Here is a 6113-nt window from a genome sequence, read left to right on the forward strand (position 1 = left end):
CCCAAATAAATATTTCTTTAACTTGCATTTGCTAACTTTATTATTGTCTTTTCTGTCCGACTAGTTGGGTGATCCTAAAACAATTAGACCCTTCGCCCTCAAGGGCCCTTGCGGGCTATGGGTCTAATTGTTAATTAGACTAGTGTATTATAAATTCTAAATGTGGCTACAGGAAAAGGGTGAGATGTCTCCCTTTACGACAGTAATATAAAATAAATAAATAAATGAAGAAAGAAAGAAATAAATTTAAATAGATGTTTTTTAGATTTTCGAGTTGCGCACGCGCGTACGTGCGTATATGGTCGCTACGTCCCTATTATGATACTAATGATAATAGAAAGGATATGAGTAAGGCAGTCTTTGATGAGAGAGGCGGGGACTTTGTCGTAACATGGAGATTTGTTGTTAGGTGTGGCTATAACCACTTTGCGAACTTTTGAACAAAGGACTAGTTTGAATTCAAATATTTCGTCTTGGTCACCATTAGGCAAGCCCATAATGGGTTAACAAATGAATGAAGGGGCAGTTTCTAAAGAAACTGTGGTGCTGCGTCGGTGGGGAAGTAGTATACAAAAATTTGGTTTTATCAACGGAGTTGATAATGTAAATTGGCCACCGTACAGAGATTCTAAAAGCTGATGTTTCGAGCGTTAGGCCTTCGTCAGAGCGAATCGGATTCGCTCTGACGAAGGGCTAACGCTCGAAACGTCAGCTTTTAGAATCTCTGTACTGTGGCCAATTTACATTATCAACTCCGTTGATAAAACCAAATTTCCATAATGGGTTAGTCAGGTGTTGCATAAGCCCTGAAAAATTCAGCTTTTTAAAAAAAATTCACTGGAGCTTCTCACTCACGGATACAAAGAAGTGAATGAACTCCTCAGCTACGGTAGACTTAATATACCGAAGATCAGGGTTTGACTTTTGTGGTAAGGCGCGACGTATCGTTTTTTACAATGAAGCGCTGCTAATTTTGTTGGTTAGAATCTGTTGGTTGTAATATTCGGACTCGATATGTTTAAGGGCAGATTCAGTTTTCCAGCGTTGTTGTTTGAAAGCATTGCAGTCATTGATGGATCCGCTGTTACGAACAATCTAGCTTGTGTAGTTTGTTCCTGGCTGTCATTAATTGTATGATTTTATCTCTTTGATTTCCAGCCTCGGCGTCACGTGTAGATTGAGTTTGATGGATCTCTACTCTGCACCGAAAGGTTTTTCTCCGGGTACTCCGGCTTTCCCCTCTCCTCAAAAACCAACATTTGACTTGATTTGCGTGAATTTGTTGATTTAAGTTTACAGTGTCCCTAGTCCTGTTCCGGGACTCCCTCTTACTCCGCCCTGAAAATGGGCCTGGAACCCAGATGGGAAAAGAGAGAGTCGTGTATTACTTGCAGGCGCATGCTCGGAATGAGCCAATCATATTGCATTAGATGCCAGGCTGGATATGTAAATAAAAGGAACTTAGAAACTCCGATAAAAAATCGTATATGAAAATTACTGTGTGATTTGCAGTATCAGGAAAGAGAACATCTAAATTATGCCTCGTCATGACCAAACGAGGAGAAAAAACCCCGATTGCAGTGATGTTGGAAAATTATTTGCCGAATAAAAGTAAAGACTGAGAGAAGATCGCAATAAATCGATGCAAAAAAAGTGAAAAAAATATCCGTGAGCAAACGCAACTGTACTTTCACAAAACAAACATGGCCGACTTTAAAAAGGCGGGAAGTCGACACGCCTGAGAAGGCCAATGAGAAGTCACAGGACTCCCAACAAAGGTAATAGCTAAAACAGGGTGCCCATGACTAGGAACATACAGCTTTACATACTTGTCCTTTGATTACTTTTTCCGTAAAAAGTTGTGTTATAGCCCGCATGAATGGAGTCTCAATTGGCAGAAAGATTGATCTTAAAAAAGGTCGGTCTATGAGCAAGTTTGCAGTAGTAAAGAATTTTTAATTAGTCTCAATGTTACAGGGTACATTGGAATTTCCATGGAACCTTTCAAACAAATGGCATGGAAATTTCCATGAACCCTTTTGGTATAGACGTTTTGAGTTAGTCTCAATGTTATGGGGAACCTTACCTTTATTACCCCTTTTGTAAAGGATCTTTGAAATTTTCCACAATTTCTAGTTGAAACAATGTTTTTGTCTTTTTGAAGGATATTTACCCACTTTTGAGGTAGATATGCACTTCTGAATACAAAAGTTTGTGTCATTATAGGGATTTTTGCCACACACAAGTGGAAAAATAAACCCTGCTATTTGCGTATCGTTACTGTTAATGGACAGGTTGTAAGAATATGCAAGAAACGATTTGAAATAAACCAAGTCAGATGTAAGGGCTGTTGGTCATTTTAGTCAATGTAACTGCTGATAAAGTCCGTATCGTTCTTTGAAGTATGGTCTCGAGGGAGACAGAGGATTTTAAGCAGCACTCGTGCGTGTGTTTCTTTTACTCGACTAGTTGATAACTGATAGGCACCCGTCAGGGTTCAAATTATTAGGTCAATAACTATGTGATATATGTGTAACTGATTATATGATAACGTCACAAAGTCTGAAGACTTAAATCAATGGACAATTTTGCGGTTAAGTGTACGATTTTTTTCTCTCTACCTGGAAAATATTAAGGTAAAAAGTTGTATTCTTTTCCAAATTTCTTACTTCAGAAAATCGCAACTTAAAAAATTACGTGTTCAATGGACGAATGTAAAAGTTCGCCAAAGGTGCGACTTGTAATATATGTTCGCCAGTGCCCTCATTTTTTCATGAATCTTTTTCGTTCATTGTACTGATCTTTTTTCGAGTGGTATTTCCTCCAAAGCGGGGTGAGGGAGGTGTGGTTACGCTGGAATTCCTTCATCCCCTTCCTGCTGAATCCCCCAGGGAAAAAACACGAGTCGATCCAGAAATCTTTAGATGCAAAATTGGGATTTGTCAGACTCACCCGGTGAGTTATACACGGACAAAGAAGTTGTCTTGCTGTAAAGGATGCTCAGAGAACTTTTTTTTTCAAAATAACATGGGTTAGTATGTTTGCTGATCATTAACCAGCCTGCATCCCTTGCACAGGTATCGTACTTCTTGGATATCTCAAAAGACCGATCAGAATGCGCATCGATTGGTTGAAGAGCGAAGGACCGCAGGTTTGATTCATTTTTTAGGTCATCCCACGTTGAAAATTTGAGATTTTCTTTGGAAAACCATGCGGCACTGTCATTAACGGCATTAAAAATGGGAGAATGCACTTCTTGACGACCTTTGTAGATTGCAACGCGAACATGCAAAATGATAACAAGAACACCTTCAGTAAAAAATATTGGGGTTTTCAATTGGCTTGCGCGGAATCAACACCAAAGGTAATTACTTTACTCAATCACAACATATACCGAAAAAAAGGATTATAATCAAAAGCCATGCAACTCCACCAGCTAAAGTTGCCGCCTGAGCAGGACTTGATGATTTCTCAACGCAGCAACGAGAGTGGAGATTACTTAAAAATTTCCAGTTTTGTTAAATAAACAAAGTAAAAGATGGATGTCCAAAACTTTGGACGATGTTTTTCCAGGTATTTAGACCATGCATATGCTACATGACGAAATGGACGTCCCATGTTTCGATACTTAAAGCGACAGTTCTCCGAACTTCGCAAGACTTTTAGGATTAGTTTTCGAACCCGCAAATACGTCATGCAGGTATGCTGCATTGACCAATAATCTTTTCTGGTCAAGAAGCAGCACAATAGGATAGTTCACGATGGCGATACAGGAAGTTGAGAGATGTCGTAAAAAAAGCCGTGTGATGTCTTTAGTTAATTTTTCCTACCTGCTTGGGATTGAAAGTGTTCCAGTTTTGAGAAAGTACCAGACGGTTTTTATAGTGTCCAGGAAAAGTTGAAGATGAATCCAGGGCGGCCATCACATTCTCAGAATGTGTTTCTGGTGATTTCCACATCTCCGCAACGTACAAAGGCTTTGCGTTTGCAACAACTTTAAATACCATCGTCCAACCTGCAATTATTAGTAACAAAAGTCATCTATGTCACTGGAAAACAAAAAACGTTTACAAATGATCTACGCCCGACGACCAAGTTAGTCATTTGCATAAATGGGTCTGTTCCTGAGGTGACTTTTTGTTCACTTTTTCTGAAACAATTTTTTTCTTCAAATTTCAATGCAAAGCAGTTTGCAATGTTAAGGGCGGGGGTATACCTACCCTGGTTACCAGAGGTTTTTCTCGCTTAAAGACTTGACCGACACCGGAAACTGCGCAAGAAAAACCAATGGCAACCAGGGTAGAGTATACCCAAATTTTACTAAAAAATGCGAATTAAAAGATGCAAAATCAGAGTGAAAAAAAATTCGCATTTTAAATATCTTAAAAGATATTTAAGTTTGCGAAGGGGAAAGAGTTTTAACCAGCTTTCCCTCTTGTATGTCATTAATTTCGATTTTAAATTTCCCGCAACTGTTTGTTGATTTGGTTGTCATAGCAACGGAAACAGCGTCGGTAACTTTTCCAGTCGTTTTGGTCGCGCGTCAACGGCTTTCCAGGCAGCATTTGACTGGGGACACTGCATTCACCTTATTTGAAGTAATATACGGCTAAGAAGAGCTACCCTAACATGAAGTACTTCCCGAAAATACAAAGCTGAGTTAGTTGAACGAAATAGAGACGGCCTCTACCTTTACGAATTGAATATAAGAGTCATATTTCGGCGTAAAATTAACTGAGAATGGACGGTGACAAAGCGAGAACCGCCTACAAACGAAAAAGGAAAGGAAAATAGAGCGTGACACTAGAGCGTGTACAAAGACGTGCAACTAAATTCATTTTGAAAACTGACTTATGTTATCCTGAGAGACTTGTCAAACTAAAACTTTTACCTCTAAAATATAGAATAGAGATACTGGATCTCTGTTTTTTCTTTAAATGCGTGAAAGGTTATATAGATTTTAATGTTTCGTCATATGTGAATTTTAAGACACCAAAATATAACATCAGAAATTATAGTGAAGCTACGCTGGCGAAAGGCCTTTTTAAAACTAATGTCTTTAAGTTTTCTTTCTTTAATTGTATTGTAAACCTGTGGAAAGGATCATCCACAAGACTGGCATCCACTGCCAAAGACAATGAAAGAACGAGGAAGACAGATCTGCAAGCGAGTACAAAAGAAAAGAAACCCCATCAAGGAGAGCAGCTTCTGTGCACCCGCCGGGAAGAAGCTCTAAGAAAAGCTATAGGCTTCTAAAATGATTGTAGAAGCCTCAAGTATTAAAATTTGAAAAAGAGGGTCATTACTGTGGCATAATTAATGAGGAAGTCAATTTGTAACAATAACTTTTACTTTGAAGTCATTTTTCTCCTTGCGCATGTTTTTAGTCTTCAGGAAAAGATATCTCAAGATCGATTTATCCAATTGATATGATATTTTCAGGGCTTGTTGCTGTCAATAATGCATATTATGGCAGTTATGAAGTAAAATGTGCCTTGAATTTTTTGGGTCAATTTTACTGAATCATTATTTTTACATGGTTTTATTATTTGTCTAATAACAAAGAGGGCAAAATTACTGAATGCTGATTGGTCAATGAAGAGGGTATTTTTTCTTAATTTTGCTTGAGAAGAGGGCAAAATTACTCGCTCACGATTGGTCGAGCGCCAAAAATTCTCGCTCCTGATTGGCTGAACGTACGTCTTCCACATTCAGTTGGTTTCTTCTGTTTGAGCAAAACAACTTCGTCTTCATCGAAGTTTGTCTTTTAATTCGCGCTGCATTCGCCGAAAAGGCATAAAGATTAAGAACTAGCTTTAAAAGATGATCTGGAATTTGAATTTTCGAGTGACAAGAAGAAGGGCAAAATATTTTTTTCACGAAAAGCTTAAAACTTGGATCGACTTACATGGCGCCCGGCGTAGCGGGATTGTGTGGTTGAAAAACAAAATGATTCCTTTCGTCAAGGGCTGACAGTTTACCACGACATCTTGCAGCTCAACAAAAAAGGTCACAGAACAATTTGCCATTGACGGGAGGAACAAGTAGCTCATATTTGGTGGATTTCTTTGGACAAACCGTTTGCTATGTTTACGGATGCGTATTTGCAAGTG

Source organism: Montipora capricornis, chromosome 2 (assembly GCF_036669925.1).
Source record: "Montipora capricornis isolate CH-2021 chromosome 2, ASM3666992v2, whole genome shotgun sequence".
Classification (NCBI taxonomy): domain Eukaryota; kingdom Metazoa; phylum Cnidaria; class Anthozoa; order Scleractinia; family Acroporidae; genus Montipora; species Montipora capricornis.